The sequence below is a fragment of the Saimiri boliviensis genome, chromosome 13, assembly GCF_048565385.1.
Source record: "Saimiri boliviensis isolate mSaiBol1 chromosome 13, mSaiBol1.pri, whole genome shotgun sequence".
NCBI classification, from domain to species: Eukaryota; Metazoa; Chordata; class Mammalia; order Primates; family Cebidae; genus Saimiri; species Saimiri boliviensis.
The window spans coordinates 48669672-48688052 of NC_133461.1; the positions used below are offsets into that span (position 1 = coordinate 48669672).

The 18381-nt window shown below is 34.8% G+C and overlaps 1 long non-coding RNA gene across 1 annotated transcript in view; it reads right to left on the reverse strand.

Annotated features, from left to right (window-relative positions):
- Nucleotides 1-383: 383 nt before the first annotated feature.
- Nucleotides 384-18381, reverse strand: part of LOC141580936 (uncharacterized) — a 134016-nt gene continuing 116018 nt past the window's right edge. The window contains exon 3 of the long non-coding RNA XR_012513361.1: nucleotides 384-760. This is a non-coding gene — a long non-coding RNA (uncharacterized LOC141580936). The remainder of the gene's footprint in view (nucleotides 761-18381) is intronic.

Genomic DNA, 18381 nt, shown 5'->3' on the forward strand with positions numbered 1-18381 from the left:
TGGCAAGGCCATGGACTATTTTAGGCATTAAAAGTGTATATATGGGTGGGGCGTGGTGGTTCACACCTGTAATCCCAACACTATGGGAGACCGAAGTGAGTGGATCGTGAGGTCAAGAGGTCGAGACCATCCTGGCCAACATGGTGAAACCTCGTCTCTACTAAAAATACAAAAATTAGCCAGGCATTTGGCACGAGCCTGTAGTCCCAGCTACTGAGGAGGCTGAGGCGGAAGAATTGCTTGAACCCAGCAGGCAGAGGTTGCAGTGAGCCAAGACTGTGCCACTGTGCTCTAGCCTGGCGACAGAGCAAGACTCCGTCTCAAAAAAAAAAAAAAGTATATATATGTATATGTATTTTTCCTTTGATAATAGAGGCATATGAACACAACGTAGGTAAAATGGCCATATATTAGCATTTTTTTTGTTATATTTACTTGAAATGCCTAAGGAAAAATCACTTAAAAATCAAATTGTCTCACTTACACAGTCACATGACTATTATGCTGGTTAAGGCTCTGAAAAGGATCACCTTCTTTATTTGATTTTAAATTTATATAATGGAAGAAATGCAAAGAAAAGGAGAATAAGAGAGAGGCAGAAGAGAGATGATGGAATTGAGGGAAGGAGAGAAGAAGCAAGGGGAGGGCCAGCTGTGGTGGCTCACACTTACAATCCCAGCACTTCCGGAGGCTGTTGAGGGAGGATCACCTGAGGTCAGGAGTTTGAGACCAGCCAGGCCAACATGGTGAAACGTTGTCTCTACAAAAAAATATGAAAATTAGCAGGGAATGGAGGTAAACACCTGTAATCCCAGCTTCTAGGGAGGCTGAAGCTGAAGACTCCCTTGAACCTGGTAGGCAGAGGTTGTGGTGAGCTGAGATTGCGCCATTACACTCCAGCCTGGGTGACAGAGGAAGACTCCATCTCAAAAAATAAATAAATTAATTAATTAATAAATAAATAAATGAAAGGAAGAAAAAAAGGGGAGAAAGAGAAAAATGAAGCATGATGAGAATAGATTTTGAAAGTTAATACGATTCAAATGAAAAATTGTAAGTTATATACTGAAATCTTCTTTAGCATAGCTGAAGTAAAATGAGTATTTACTTGCATAATTGCCACCGTGCAGTGTTTTAATGAAATGACCAGGATAGCAAAAGATGCTTTCAAAGCACTAGTTCTTTAGTACAATTATTCCTCCAATATCATTTTTCTTTAACTGAGGAAAAACCCCTGTTGATTACATATGTAACTTAAGATTAATTTTTTCACCTGTAACTCACTTTCCAATGAAAATGTATAAGCAGAATTACTACTTAGTTACCTAAACAGCCAAAATTGTCATTTAGTACATTAAAAATAACAATAAAACTGGTAAAAATGCTGTCCAATTCCATCCCTGTTCCCCCATTCAAAAGATCAGACCCATCACATTAAGCTGCTGTTTCTTTATTAAATTCCCTGGCTTCTTGCAAAACCTTTTTCCTCTCCTTCTCCTCCTTCATAATCAACCTCTTCAGATGACTTTGTGTAACCCTTAAAAGGATATGTCAAAAATGGAAGCACTGAAGTACAACTGTGCAGTGTTTTTAAGAGGACTCATCTGACACAGCTAATCAAGAGTCGTTGGTCCACAGGCTGAGGAACATTTTAAACCAGTTATTGAGCAGAAAATAAAACACTGTGCTAAAAAGCTGTTTTAAATGATAGTGCATGGTTGGTGTTGATAAGAAAGGCCTGACTTTCTTTTTCCTAAATAAAAGCTTTTGTTGTGAGGTTGCAAGCTTTTTTGGTAACTATTATTGAAGTATATGAAATACCTTCCTATAGTGTAAAACTTTCTTTAGTAACCAAATCAATTGACCTGACACAGCTGTATTAGTCTGGCTATATGATTAGGCAATCTGAAAAACATAAGCAGTAACCAAAACCACAGTGACCTGATAAAGCAGAGTTCAACAAAACAGTTTATCTGGGAGAGCATGAAACCTGTATCTGGGAGTTCATTTTCTCATATGTATACCAAGAAAAATAGAATATAAACACAGAATCAAAAATAATAAATAGAGGATCTCATCTTTGTATAACTCTAGAATCTTCTCTACTAGCTAGGCGTTGTAGACATGCCCTGGAAACTAATTACATTGGGTCATATACAAATGTAATTGATGATCATGGGAATAGTACACTTACCTGGTACTGATAAATATTTGTTCTGCTATTAAGAATCATTATATTTTGTAATAATAATGATGCCAAATTTTCAATGACATCACATGGTAAGTGGGAAAATTCAGATATTCAGGAGATTTTCGCTTGTTTGTTTAATACCTGTGACATTTATTTGTTATTTTGGCTTTCCATTTACAAGGTCAGCCGTCCTTGGGAAACTTGCTAATTCCTCCTGAGATGAATGCTTGCAATTTGCACATTTTCCACTAGAAAGAAAGAATGACTGCTGATTTTGTCAGCTGGGATTTCCTTCAAATGAAAAAAGTGAGAGAAGTAATAGGGCACACTAGCCCTGCTTTGGAATCTAAGTCAGAATGTATTTTTATTTTATTTTATTTTTTTTTTTTTATTTTTGAGATAGAGTCTCGCTCTGTTGCCCAGCCTGGAGTGCAGTGGGGTGATCTGGGCTCACTGCAACCTCTGCTTCCCAGGTTCAAGGGATTCTCCTGCCTTAGCATACAGAGTAGTTGGGACTACAGACATGTATTACCATGCCTGGCTATTTTTTATATTTTAGAGCAGAGACAAGATTTTGCCATGTTGGCCAGGCTGGTCTTGAATTCTTGACCTCAGGTAATCAGCCTTCCTCAACCTCCCAAAGAGCTGGGATTACAGGCGTGAGCTACCGCACTCAGCCCAGAATGTAGTTTTAAAATCAAGACTCGGTCAGGCGCAGTGGCTCGCACCTACGATTCCAGCACTTTGGGAGGCTGAAATGGGCAGATAACCTGAGGTCGGAAGTTTGAGACCAGCCTGACCAACATGAAGAAACCCTGTATCTATTGAAAATACAAAATTAGCTGGGCATGGTAGAGTATGCCTCTAATCCAAGCTACTCAGGAGGCTGAGGTAGGAGAATTGCTTGAACCCCTGGGAGGCAGAGGTAGCAGTGAGCCCAGATTGCACTATTGTACTCCAGCCTGGGAAACAAAAGTGAAACTCCATCTCAAAAAAAAAAAAAAAAAAAAAAAAAAAAAAAAAAAAAAAGAAAATACATAAATCAATCAATCAATTAATTAATTTAAGTAAAGACTCATCTTAAAACTTCTCTAAACATGATTATTAAAAACATATCAGCCAACATATACAACTGTGGCCTTTAAACATTGTTTGAATTGACACATAGTACATATTTAGGGGGCACAATTTGATGTTCAGCCCATATATGTAGTATAATAATCAAATCAGGGTATTTATCATATCTATCATCTCATGCATTTATCATTTCTTTGTGGCAAAAACATTCAAAAGCCTCTCTTCCAGCCATTTTGTAATATACAGTAACTTCCTGTTAACTATCCTTACTCTACTGTGCAAAAAAGTACCTAAACTTTTTCCTCCTAATTGTAACTTTGTACCCATTGACCAACTTTTCCCCACTGTCCCATTTCCCTTCCCCTCCCCAGTCCCTGGTAAACCCTGTTCTACTCTTTGCTTCTGCATCACCTGTTTTTTTTTTTTGTTTGTTTGTTTTTATATTCCACATATGAGTGAGATCATGCAGTATTTGTCTTTCTGAATCTAGCTTATTTCACTTAACATTAATGTCTTTTATGTTCATCTATGTTCTCACGAATGATAGGAATTCTTAATGGCTTAATAGTATTCCGTCATGTACATAAACCGCATTTTCTTTACCCATTCACCCATTGTTGGACACTTGGACTGATTCTGTATCTTGGCCACTATAAACAGTACTGCAATCAACATGGAAGTGAAGGTATCTCTTTAACATACTCATTTCATTTCCTTGTATATATATGCATGGTAATGGGATTGTTAGATCATAAGGTGGTTCTGTTTTCCATCATGGATGTACTAATTTACAATCCCACCAACAGAGTACAATCCCATCAATCTCCAGTGTTCTACAGCCTCACCAATGCCTGTTTTCTTTTTTCTTTTTTTGGATTAAACCATTCCAATTGACTAAGATGATATTTCATTGTGGATTTAAATTACATTTTCCTGATGCTTAGTAATGGTGGTCATTTTTTCATGTACCTGTTGAATATTTCTGTCTTCTTTGGAGAAATGTCTACTAAGGTCTTTTGCCAATTTTTAAATCAGGGATTTTTTTTTTGGCTGTTTTTTTAAATATATTTTGGATATTACTCATTTATCAGATGTATACTTGAAAATATTCCCTCCTACTCTGTAGGTTGTTTCTTTACCCTGTTAATTCTTTCCTCTGCTATGCAAAAGCTTTTAGCTTGATATAACCAATTTGTCTATTTTTGATTTTTGTTGTCTGTGCTTTGGAGATCTAATTTAAAAAATATTTAACCAATCCAATATCATAAAGCATTTCTCCTATGTTTTCTACTAGTAGTTTCACAGTTTGGATTTTACATTTAAGTCTTTAATTAATTTTGAGTTGATTTTTGTATACGGTGAGAAATAGGGATATAACCTCATTCTTCTGCATGTGAATATTCATCTTTCCCATCACCACTTATTGATAAGACTGTCCTCTGTCCTTTCTCCAATGTGTGTTCTTGGAGTCTGTGTTGAAAATCAGTTGGCTATAGGTGTGTGAATTTATTTCTAAGCTCTCTCTTCTGTTCCACTTGTCTATGTATATGTATATGTGTGTCTATATGTACGTATATGTATTTATGCCAGGACTATGATCATACTCTTCTAGTTACTAAAGCTTTGAAGTATATTTTGAAGCCAGGGAGTGACTTCCTTCTAGCTTTGTTCTTTTTGCTCAGGTGTGATTTGGCTATTCAGTCTTTACTTGTTCCATATGAACTTCAGGGTTGTTTTTTCTATTTCTGTGAATAATGTTACTGGTATTTTGACAGGAAATGTATTAAATCTGTAGATTACTTTAGGTAGTATGGCCATTTTAACAACATTAATTCTCTAATCCATGAACATGAGATAACTTTCCATTCTTTTGTATATTCTTCAATTTTCTATTTATTTATTTAGCATACTTTAAGTTCTGGGGTACATGTGCAGATCCTGCAGGTTTGTTATATAGGTATACAAGTGTCATGGTACTGGTTGCTGCATCCATCACCCTGTCAGCCACATTAGGTATTTTTCCTAATGCTATCCCTCCCCAATCCTCCCACCCCCTGCTATATTCCTCCCCTACCCCCCAACTCCCCAGGCCCCAGTATGTGATGTTCCCATCCCTGTGTCTGTGTGTTCTCATTGTTCAACACCCACTTACGAGCGAGAACATGTGGTGGGTTTCTGTTCTTGTGTCAGTTTGCTGAGAATGATGGTTTCCAGTTTTATCCATGTCCCTGCAAAGGACATGAACTCATCTTTTTTATGGCTGCCTAGTATTCCATCATGTATATGTGCTACATTTTCTTTATCCAATCTATCATTGATGGGCATTTGGGTTGGTTCCAAGTCTTTGCTATTGTGAACAGTGCCACAATAAACATACACATGCATGCATCTTTATAACATGCATTATATGATTTATAATTCTTTGGGTATATACCCAAAGGATTGGCTTTTGTTGCCATCACTTTTGGTGTTTTAGTCATGAAGTCCTTGCCCATGTCTATGTTCTGAATGGTATTGCCTAAGTTTTCTTCTAGAGTTTTTATGGTGTTAGGTCTCATGTTTAAATCTTTAATCCACCTAGAGTTAATTTTTCTATAAGGTGTAAGGAAGGGATCCAGTTTCAACTTTCTGCATATGGCTAGTCAGTTTTCCCAATACCATTTATTAAATAGGGAATCCTTTCCCCATTGCTTGTTTTTGTCAAGTTTGTCAAAGATCAGATTGTTGTAGTTGTGTGGCATTCCTTCTGAGGCCTCTGTTCTGTTCCATTGGTCTATATCTATGTTTTGGTACAAGCACCATGCTGTTTTGATTATAGTGGCCTTTTAATATAGTTTGAAATCAGGTAACATCATGCCTCTAGGTATTTTTTCTTTTTTTTTTTTTGCTTAGGATAGTCTTGGCTATGTGGGCTCTTTTTTGCTTCCATACAAAGTTTAAGATGTATTTTTCCAATTCTGTGAAGGAAGTTATTGGTACCTTGGTGGGGATAGCATTGAATCTATAAATTACTTTGGGCAGTATGTCCAATAAGTTAGGTATAGAAAGTATGTATCAATACAAAAAAGATAATATGTAACCAACCTACAGCTAATGACATACTGAATGAGGAAAGCTGAAACCTTTTCTTTTAAAAACTAGAATGAGAAAAGGATGTCCACCTTTCCTATTCCTATTCAACACAATACTGCAAGTCATAGCCAGAGCGATTAGGCAAGAAAAATGAATAAAAGGCATTTAAATTTGAAAGGAGGAAGTCAAATTGTCCATTTGTAGATAACATGATTCTATGTACTGAAAATCCTAAAGATCCAACAAAAACTATTAGAATTAATAAGCAAAATCAGTAAAGTTGCAGAATACAATCTCAACATACAAAACTTAGCAGTGTTTGTTGAGTATGAACATTTTTCTAACCATTACACTCCCTAGGTTATAAATAGAAAGCTCTATTTGAAACTTAGAGAACATTTCCATCTGTCAGGGTCTGGAAAAAAAAAGAACTTTAGAGCAAAAACACATAAACTCTTAGGTAAACTTTTATACTTCAGTGATTTAGAATAGCCTTTGGACAAAAGGCCTGAAATGCTAGCTTTAGAGTTTTTAAACTTAGGTGGCTTCATCTAGCCTTCAAATCCTCCTGATAGTTTATCCAAAATAAGATACTGGTTAGTGTTCTGAACATTTAAAATCTCTTTTGCTTATCTGGCACATTGTATCAGCAGAAATTGCTTTCTAAATAAAATAGAATTGCATACACTAAATAATATAGAATCATTTAGTATTGTATATAGTTGACTATTCCAAATGAATCTACCTCACTTAAAAGAGGAAAATGAAAACACATTCTGGACACATATCTGCAGACTTCATAATTGTCCTTTGTTTCAGCCAGTATGGAAAAACGTATTTTTAATTGATTGCCTTAAATAATCTTTAAGTACCATTTATTCAGCATCCAGTGGTGCAAATTTTTTTTAAACGTAACGTTTTAATAAAATGCATTTAAATAGAGATTTCTGAACATTTTGGAAAAACAGGAATTTCTTCATGTCTCTGACAGGTTGCCAACTGAAATTAAAAGAGCAAGAAATAACAGTACAAAAACCTTTTGTATAAAAGCCTTTCTATATTTCGAAGTTCTTTTAAATTGTTTTAAGTGTTTTCTTTAGTAAACAGTTCTACTATTTTAAGTTTTGCTTTGATCTTTCTTTGTGAATAAGGAAAGTATGGCAAGATTTTGAGATTTCCTGCTCCTAGTTCAGACAATTAGACTCCATAACCAATTATCAGCACACAATGTCCATATTAAAATCCAATACTTATAATTAGGGAAGGGGACCTAGTGTATATATAAGTGCATGAGAGGAAGGGATTTTATTCCCTGAGCAGGCAGTGAATGTAGGTCTCTGATTCTGAAACAACACAGTCATGGTAGACCAAACACTATTTTGTAAGAACTAATTCATAAGGCTCTCCAACTTAATAGGAAAGTGTGGGGTGAGGAAAAGAAAGGAGTATGTTCCTATTACATATCCATCTTTGGAAGAAGTACATAATAACACAAGTCTAGAAGATTTTGAAAAAATATCCTTCTTTGATCCATCCATTCATTTATTCATTTCTCCACTTACCAGACATTATGCAAATAATACAAAAGAGAATAAAATACTGCCTTATCCCCAAAACCATTATCTAGTAATCTAAAAAACAAATTATACTGAGTTAAATGAACTATTAAAATTCAATATAATCACAATAAATTTTAAAACAGTAATCTTTTTATCCTCTGCCCTATAGCTTAAACAGATCTCCATATGCTTCAGATTGAATATTTATTTAAAGAATTGTAAGTGAGTCACTGAGTGACTTATGCACATGTCAAAATAAAATAACAAAATCAAAACTAAAGCAAAATTCATTGAAGATGGAGCTAAATTATCTAATTTATCCAGACTCTTATTCACCTCTACTTAATCCAGACTATTCGCCTATGAGACAGTAATACTAACATCTTTTTTTAAATTAACAATCAAAACCCCTTTCAAAAACATTATAAAATATACACAGAGTAAAATAATTCGATGTATTAGCTGACTGTCAGTTTCTAAAGGCAATGTATTTAATGCAATATATAATTTTAGCCATTCATTTAACTATACACATATCATAATATTCATTAAATACAATGGTAGATATGAAGATACAGAAAACATCATTTCTTCAACCAGTAAACCTACTTAGTAAAATGTCTTTTCAAACTTGAGTGATAATTGAGTCCCTTTAAAAAATTCCATATTTTTGAGAATATGTGCATAGATCCCTAGAGTTCTAGACATCCCAGGATGAGAGAAAGTAAAGCCCTTAGTATAATACATTAGAAAAGGCTAACCAAGTTATTACTGATTGTTACTGAGGATCCCAGAGAATCTCTGAACTCTAATTTTCTTCTATGTAAAATGAAGCTACTAAGGTCTACCTAATGATACCTCCAGATACTCATTTAATCCTCAAATAAACGTTAAGTGCTGTTATACCCATTTAACAGATGTAACACTTTAAATAAAGATAATTTTAGTAGGGTTTAGAGTTACACAGGTGATGAGTGGAAAAAACAGCCTGTTGTATCTTGCCAGCAAATATTGAAATATTGAAAATAAATTATTCTTATAGTAGTAAATGGAATTACTTTGTGAAGCATTACATTATCATTCATAATTTTATCCTTGCTCCAGCTTTTAGGAATTACATTTTGGAGAAAGACTTACATTTAATTCTTTTCATGAATGTGTTTCTACGTGATTCATATACCGTATTAGTTAGGCAAAACTGGTGAAACAAGATATCCCAGAATAAAGTGACTAAAAAAGTTAGGTTATTTCTCTCTCAAATTGCAGTTCAGAGGGAAATGGTTCAAGGCTTTGGAGGCAAATGCACCATCCTCAGCATGCAGCCTCCACCTCAGGTCCAAGTTTTCCTCTGTCTCAGCTACAGGAAGGAGAAAGGGTAAAGGGGACTATATGGCCAATTATTTTAAAGATAACATTGAAAAATGTCATATACTAATTTTACTCAAATTTCATTGGTAAAAATCGGCAAAAAAAAAAAAAACCTTTCATCACAGCAAGTTACAAAAAGGCTAGAAAATACAGTCTTTTCCAAGGCGGTCTTTGTCAGTGTGGATAGAACCCTCCCAATGAAAGAAAGGAACAATGGACACTAGAAAGCTCTATCTTTGATCATTTGATGATAAGGTAGTTATTAAATACCTGCTAGGTATATGTATTATATCATATTCTTTGAAGTTTATAAAATAGTATGGTAATAAACTGTTGTAGGTTCTTTTTTGTTTGGCAAGAATTATAGATTTAATATTAAGAAATGAATGCTACTTTGCCCCATGTTATTCTTATATTAAAAAGTCATGAAGTGAAAAATTCAGACATATCCTGTGAATAACATTAGACTATAATGTTGATTCTTCTGCACAATGAACTGAAGATCCTAATGGAGACTGAACATTTACTGGAATATTGAAGTCTTCTGGGATATATTAATGAAGATAAATATAGATTTAAATGGTTTCTAATAGGTCTGCACTGATCAAATGTTCCTAATGCCAGAGACAAGCATGTGCTTTCCAGCAGGATGTTCAGGAAGTGCCTCCCTTCCTTGGCACTTGCTCCTTCAGCACTGTCCCTGTGTGTGCTCGTGTCTGAACAGATGGCTCCTGCTGCTCTCCCCGTAACTATTTGCTAATCTTATGGGCTAGAGCTCATTTCTAGTGAGTGCAGTCGCTGCAGGGGGTAGAAACCTGAAAGACTGTAGAATTTTATGGAATTTATGTCAATTTATAGGTCATTGTGTGCTAGTGAGAATTTCAGAATATATTATAATATTTATTCGTATTTGAAAGAATTTGGAGTGTCATTTTCACTGCTCAGTTTAAAATGGTATATTCTGGTTTCATGATGGCTCATGCCAAAAGGAATGCCATGATCCTAGTATTTGGCCTCTGTTAGAAGCCTAAGGTAAAAAGGCAACAATGATTACAACTAAATTTTGCCTCTTTTCTAAGGATATTTGTCTTATCTCTCAAGCTCTTCCTGATCTCTGGGCTGTGCACTAGAAACTTGAGCAAACGTTTCATCATCATTTTATTTGTATGATCACTATACATTGCTGTATCATAATATTTGGTTTTAGAAATGCTTGGAGGGGATGAATTATACAGTGTGGCAATCTATAGCCCTAAATAATTTAGATATTTGCCCAATAAATTGAGACAAGTAAAAAAAAATACTAATTAAATTTAAAAAGTTTCCCTGAATTCTCAACTCCTTCAATCAACTAAATACGTGACCTTGGAAATTTGTTTATCTATTGAGCTTCATTTTCTCTTCTTTTTTTAAGGGATTATGACAAGAATCTTGATTATCTCAAGGCATAACTTAGATAATCAACTGAAATAATGTAGATTTCTTGGCTTTAAATTATACAAATTTACTAAGTGAATATTATCTGTCAGGGGCTGTACTCATCAAGGTTTAAATTTTTGACTTGCAAATACTTTTGACATATTTATCACAGCATACTCTAAAATGTTAGTTGTATATTGATAGATATTATTGTTAAAAAGTTCTGTGTCCAAATAAGTTTGAAAAATTAGTTAAATCATTAAACAAGTTCCTTGCAGTCAATTCTTCCCAGAGCTGCCAATATATTAATTTGCAAAGGGAGTTTCTAAGGTAATATTTTCTCTTCATATTTTAAGAAGTACCTCTTAAGACTATTGTTCTATGGGGTAATTTTAGAAAAATTGTGTTTTATCATCAACTTAAACTAATTTACAAAAAATAGAATCTGTCTTGGGAAAATCTTGTGCTAGATGGAAGTGAATTGAGGGTCAGAATTAAATATGTGTATGCCTCAACCTACTCACATACTGTATGTAAGTATATAACTTTTAAAATGTTATTCTAATTTCAATTCTGATTTAAAAAATAATTATCTCATTTAACTTCTGCATTATTTTCTTATCATCCTTTTCTCTTATTCATTTTTTCCTGTTGGGAATTTAGAGCTAAACATGCTCTCTTTGAGAAATTAATATTTTCTTTCCTTATCAAAATCCCCTTGACATCTTTCCCATAAAATAATCATCAGAAAGAGAGAAAACTATGTATCATATCAGGAAGCTCTCAGATCATAGAAACTGGAGAATAATGTAGCCATCCAAAATTTGGATCATAGCAATCTGGTGATAAACTACAAGGCAACACTTTAGATTGCCACAAATTCAATTATTTTAGGCAAGGACGAAATCAGGAGAAGAAAGCTACATGTATTGCTGAGTGAAAGTGTATGTCCTCCAATATTTTGCCAAGGACACAGAGTGCACCTGGAGAATACGATGGAACTGAAGCCAACCCATACCTGCTAGGTACCCACTCCTGTATTGAGCTAACAAAGACAATTCCAATGGGCTTAGAAAATAGAAATCGCAGCAGGAAAATAAAAGCTTATCTCAGAGTAACTATTATGTGTTCTGGAATGAGACAACCATAATCTCCTAAAGTGTAGACCGAAAGTGAGTTGACAATTTTTGTTGAATGCCAAAGGGACTTTTCATAGCACCTTATAAGTTGGCCAATACCTCTAAGGTGAAGTCACCACAAAAGCAGTGAAAAGAATTTTTTTCCAAGCTTAGACATACAAGTAATGCTGTCAAATCCCATTCTCTCTTTCGAAGGTTAGGAGGGAGAAATAGATGCAAGTACACAGTTCCCTGAAACACTGCTTTCAAATTTCCCCTCTAACTCAGTTCGTGCTTTCATAATACCTACAATTATAGAAATGTAGGATTGTAATAGTGACTTTATAATAGGCAAAACAAATAGTCACTTGTTAATTCCTATCTTCTTTGACTTTTCATAGCATTTGGTATTGCTAAATTTCTCCCCACTTGGTGTAATATCTTCCTCTATAAACTTCCCCAAACTTTATTTTTCCCCTCCTTCTCTCTCTAACATTTTTCTTTTGTTTTCTTGTTTGCTCCTCAGATGCAGAGAGTTTAGTTAATTATATTCTTCATTATCCACATATTTCACATTTATTTTATTTTAAAGGATATCTCTATTATATATGTACTCATATTCACATGTAGGTTAACAGTCATTTATTGTTTCATATATTCTTATCCATATTTCCCATTCTTATTCTCCTTAGTTCCCACAGGCAAATGTTCTAATGTCTTTGATATGTTTCACTGAATTTCTATATATCCTTTTAAATTACGTATTTTTATTCATGCTTTTTATTTAATTGATATTGCATTAGATATCAGCCAATTGACTTATTTTCTTTGTACTTACCACTAAGTATTTAAGATCCACAAATACTGCTTTTGTACATTTAATTAGTTCCTTCTAACTACTACATGTGATTCCAGAGAATACCTGTCAGTTTTTGTGAGGTTTTGCTTCAATAACAAACATCACCTGGAGTCTAGTGACTTACAAAAATAAAAGTTTTGGTCATGTGTGGCTTATGCCTATAATGTCAGCACTTCATGAGGCCGAGACAGGCAGATCAGTAGAGTCCTGGAGTTTGAGACAAGCCTGGGCAACGCTGCAGAATCCTATCTCCACAAAAAATATAAAACCTTGCCAGGTGTGGTGGTGTGTGCCTGTATCCCAGCTACTCAGGAGGCTGAGCTGGGAGGATTGCTTGGTTCTAGGAGATAAGACTACAGTGAGCCATGATCATGCTACTGCACTCCAGCCTGGTTAACAGAGTGAGATGTTATCTCAGTAAATAAACAAACAAAAGTTTATTTCTTACTTGCATTACATGTTGTCTGTGTCTCTGCTCTGTCTCGTCTTCACAGTGGGATCTAAGTTTAAGAAAGATTTCCCATCTAGGATATAGTCATTCTTGTGACAAAAGAAAAACACGCTCAGAGGAATCATGCTGTATTTCTTACAGCTTCTGCTTAGAAAGGGTACATGTTGTTTCTACTCATATTTCAAAGCCCACAATAAATCAAATTTCCATGTGTGACAAGAAGGGGATAGAAAATAAAATCCTCTCACAGTATGGGCTTAATATGGAGGATTTTATAAGGAATATTTTTACTATTGTGGGATGATAAAGCATCTATCTACCACACATGCTATGGGCTTACTACACCTTTATTCATTTCCCCATATGTAAGTCTTTAGTTTGTCTCTAACTCTCCATTTTCACAGATGAGAATTTGGTAAATATCCCCTACTTGCCCTGTAAGTCTCATGTGAGCATTTCTCTGGAAAATAAACTCAGAAATGGAATTACTGAGTTACAGAGTAAATACATGATGGAACTAAATAGAAACTGATAGCTTCTGGAGACGACAAAGGCCCTGCTTCACTGTCAATACACAAAAGCACCCAGTTTCCAATATGGCAATCTTCAGTAGTCATCATCCAACTTTCTAATTTTTGAAAATCTGATGAATTAAGAATAGTAATGTATTGTTATGATGTGTATTTTTCCTATTACCAGTGATTTTAAATACCTATTAATAATATGGTTTTTTGCTTCTTACATTTTAAACGTTCTTTAGCTTATTCTCCACACCCAAGTGTCTCTTTAAGTAATTTTGTTGTTTTCCCAGATTTTATTCTTGACACTTTTTATTTTATCTGCTGCATGATATCTGTAGAAGTTCTCACTGAACTCCTACATCTTCGATAACCAATTATATACAAATAGATCTCATGTTTATCTCATTCTTTCACTCCCAACTATTTCAATCACCTTATGCATACTGTGTTGAATACTAATAGGTCACTCTAATACTATATATATAGTCATTCTAATACTATGTACATACACACACACACACACACACATATCAGATATATATATATATATATATATATATATATATATATATATATATATATATAAAACCTCTGGTAGCTCTCTGGGATGATTTTCCCTTCAGCATTGGCCCTAAAGTTATTTCATAAAACTTATTGCTGATCATAAAACTATGCTGCATTAATAATATTAATAATTGTTCACTTTAGTCAGGAAAAATATCAAGCTCCTTGGCATAGTGGATATAAACTATGTGACCTAGTGTCACCTCTCTTAGGAGTTTCTTCTCTGGGCATTACCTAACATATATCCCACAACCCAAAAATATGGATTATGTGATATAACCTAAATCATAAGACAGAATACTATGGTTCACTGGCCAAATCCTGGCAGCCACCAGTAAATAAAACCTTATTACAAAACAACTAAGCCCATTTAATTATGCATTATAATGCAGCCAACAAACATATGGAAAAAAGCTCATCATCACTGGTCATTAGAGAAATGTAAATCAAAACCACAATGTGATACCATCTCAGGCCGGTTACAATGGCGATTATTAAAAAAGTCAGGAAACAATAGATGCTGTGGAGAAATAGGAACACTTTCACACTGTTGGTGGGAGTGTAAATTAGTTCAATCATTGTGGAAGATAGTGTGGCAATTCCTTAAGGGTCTAGGACCAGAAATAGCATTTGACCCGCAATCCCATTACTAGGTATATACCCAATGCATTATAAATCATCCTACTATAAAGCAGTATTAACAAATTCTACTTTAAAATAGAAATTAACAGTGTTAACAAAAGTTAACATTAGGCACAATCTATTCAGATGTTAGACCAAAAACATCTTTAGTTACATAGGAGGAAGTCAGTGGCAATCTGACATGTTTTTCTCATCTATATTTCAAGGAATAAGCTTTAGGTTACAGTACCTCAGGAAAAATATAGTAATAATTTCATTGATTCCAAGTCAGGAAAATAGAAGAAAAATTTGAGAGTGTTAGTTTGGAGACTTTAGTCCTGAAAGAATTCAAGATGCAGTCCAATTTAGAAAATAATAGAAAAGCTAAAAAACAATGGTCAAGAGTAGAATCTAACCACAGTTGTAATATGTTTTTTGTCTGAAACATAATTTTTCTCTCGCCAGTCCTCATTTGTCCTAAAGACAAATCATAGTAGGACACATCTTCTGGAAAAATAAGTTTTAGTCTTATACTTGGCCTGATTATTTTCATAAAATGCAGCAAGACACGTGCAAACATACGTTTACTGGAGCAATATTTACGATAGCAAAGACTTGGAACCAACCCAAATGCCCATCAATGACAGACTGGATAAAGAAAATGTGACACATACACACCATGCAATACTATGCAGCAATAAAAAAGGATGAGTTCATGTCCTTTGCAGGGACATGGATGAAGCTGGAAACCATCATTCTCAGCAAACTAACACGGGAACAGAAAACCAAACAACGCATAAGTGAAAGTTGAACGATGAGAATACATGGACACAGGGAGGGGAACATCACACACAGGGGCCTGTTGGGGGGTGAGGGGCAAGGGGAGGGAGAGGATTAGGACAATACTGAATGCATGTGGGGCTTAAAACCTAGATGATGTGTTGATAAGTGCAGCAAACCACCATGGCACATGTATACCTATGTAACAAACCTGTACGTTCAGCACATGTACCCCAGAACTCAAAATTTTAAAAAATAAAAAACAGGAAGCAATTAAACTAAAAAAGAAATATCCATTATATACAGCTGCTTGTATGCCACAGCAGTGGATTTGAACAGTTTCAATGGACACTATATGGCTCAGAACGTTTAAAATATTTCTTATCCATACATTTTTAAAAATTGTTTGCCAGTTGCTGTCCTAAACCCCTCCACGTTCTTCTACCCTTCAGTGGTTTTTATATACTATTTCTCCTATCTTATATACCCTATACAAGCTTTTAAATTTTGTTAATTTCATCCTATAACTTAAATGTCAAATTGTCAACCTTTCTCTGAGTTGAAGGCTCTTTGTCATAGAATTTAGTACTTTTCTTTATTATTAAAAACTATTCATCTCATTAATAGTTCTGTCTGTTTTCACTTCTATATTATGTGTTTTACTTAAATTTTGTCAGTATAAAATAGGATAAGTTTAAATACATGTTACATGAATGAATGAAAATGGCACCTTCTAGAAATATTTTACTTTATTATTTGTTCAAGAAAGAATTCAGTCTCATTGATTTTCCATGTTTTCTGAATCAATATGTATGATGAAACTCTTAGTAAGTATTTACAACGGATATGCTATGTTCAATGCACTTTTCCATGGTGGTCTTATTGAGAATAAGGGAGAAATTAGACTGCTGAAATGTCTAAAATTTATGAGTCAGGGAGCAGGGAAGAAGGAATCTCAACAGAGGTGAAGCCATATCTCTGCAAAGTATTATTTTAGTCACAGGTGTTTACATATAGAGGTAATAAGATGGATATAAATCATGCAATACAGAAGGAAATATTAGAAAGCTAGTCAGAGTTCTCTAGAAGAGCAGAATAGAGAAAGATATGTCTGATATGGTTTGGCTCTGTCCCTACCCAAAATCTCATCTAGAATTGTAATCCCCATAATCACATGTGAAGGGTGAGATCAGGTGTAGGTAATTGGACCATGGAAACAGTTTTTCCCATGCTGTTCTCCTGATAGTGAAAGAGTCCAATGAGATCTGATGGTTTTATAAGCATTTGGCATTTTCCCTGCTTGCACTCACTGCTTCCTGCCACCCTAAGAAGAAGGTGCCTGCTTCTCCCTTGTCTTCTCCCAGAAAGCCATAACTGTAAGTTTCCTGAGGCTTCTGCAACAATGTGAAACTGTGAGTCAATTAAACCTCTTTCCTTTATAAATTACACAATCTTGGGTATTTCTTTGTAGAAGTGTGCAAACAGACTAATACAGTGTGCATGTGTGTATATGTGTGTGCATATGTATATGTGTATGTGTCTGTGTGTGCATGTGTGTGTTTATGTGTATGGAGAGACAGAGATTTATTATAAGGATTAACTCATCTAATTATGGAAGATGATAAGCCCAAAATTTGCAGGTGGTCCAATGGGCTGGAGAACCAAGAGAACCAATGTTCTAGTTTGGGTAAGAAGGTTTGCAGGGTAGTGTGAAACCAGAAAGAGCTGATGTTGCCGATGAAGCCCACAGGCAGTCTGTTGAAGGTTTCTTTCTTACCCTTTCTTTAATAGAACCAAACGATTGGCTTTGGAGAGGCCTGCTGTTTGGTTTTATCAAAGCATTCAACCTACTGATGAACAACCTGCTTTACTCAAAATCTAACAATCTAAATGTCAATGCCATCCAAAACACTCTCACAAAAACAACCATAATAATACATATTTTTTAAATTTTCGAGACAGGGTCTCACTCTTGTCACCCAGACTGGAGTGCAGCAGCTTGATCTTGGCTCACCACAACCTCTGTCTTCCAGGCTCAAGTGATTCTCTTGCCTCAGCCTCCTGAGTAGCTGAGATTACAAGCACAGGCCACTACTGCCCAGCTAATTTTTGTATTTTTAGTAGAGACAGGGTTTCACTATGTTGGCCAGGCTGGTCTTGAACTCCTGACCTCAAACGATCCACTCGCCTCAGCTTCCCAAAGTGCTGGGATTACAGGCATGAGAAAAAGCTCCAGAATATTTGACCAAATAGGTGAGCACCCTATGGTCCAGCCAACTGGCACATAAAATTAGCCATCACACTGGTATATCTATACTAGCATCCAAGAAAATAGACCTCAACAAAAAAGAAGTGTTACCAAAGGCAAAGAGTATTGCTTTATAATGATAAAAGAACCAGTTTATCAAATTTAACAGTTCAAAATATCTATGTACCTAATAAAAGAGCTTCAAAATATTTTAAGAAAAAAAATAGATAGAACCACAGTAAAGAATCTCAAAATCTGAAATCATGATTGATTAACAGTCATCTCTTGTTTTATAATACAAATAAAACAGTAATTAGTAAAGATATGAATAATTTTAACAACCCTGACCAACCACCTTGACCTCTTAACAGTTTTGGACTAACACAATCAGTCAGCTACAGAATACAATGATCCACGTGAGGATGTGAAAAGCACAGGAAATTGTAAGCATGCAGATAAATAAATAAAAAACAGCTTTCTCATTTTTATTTTTTTCATAAAAGATAATCAATTATTTAAGCAAAAACAATAAA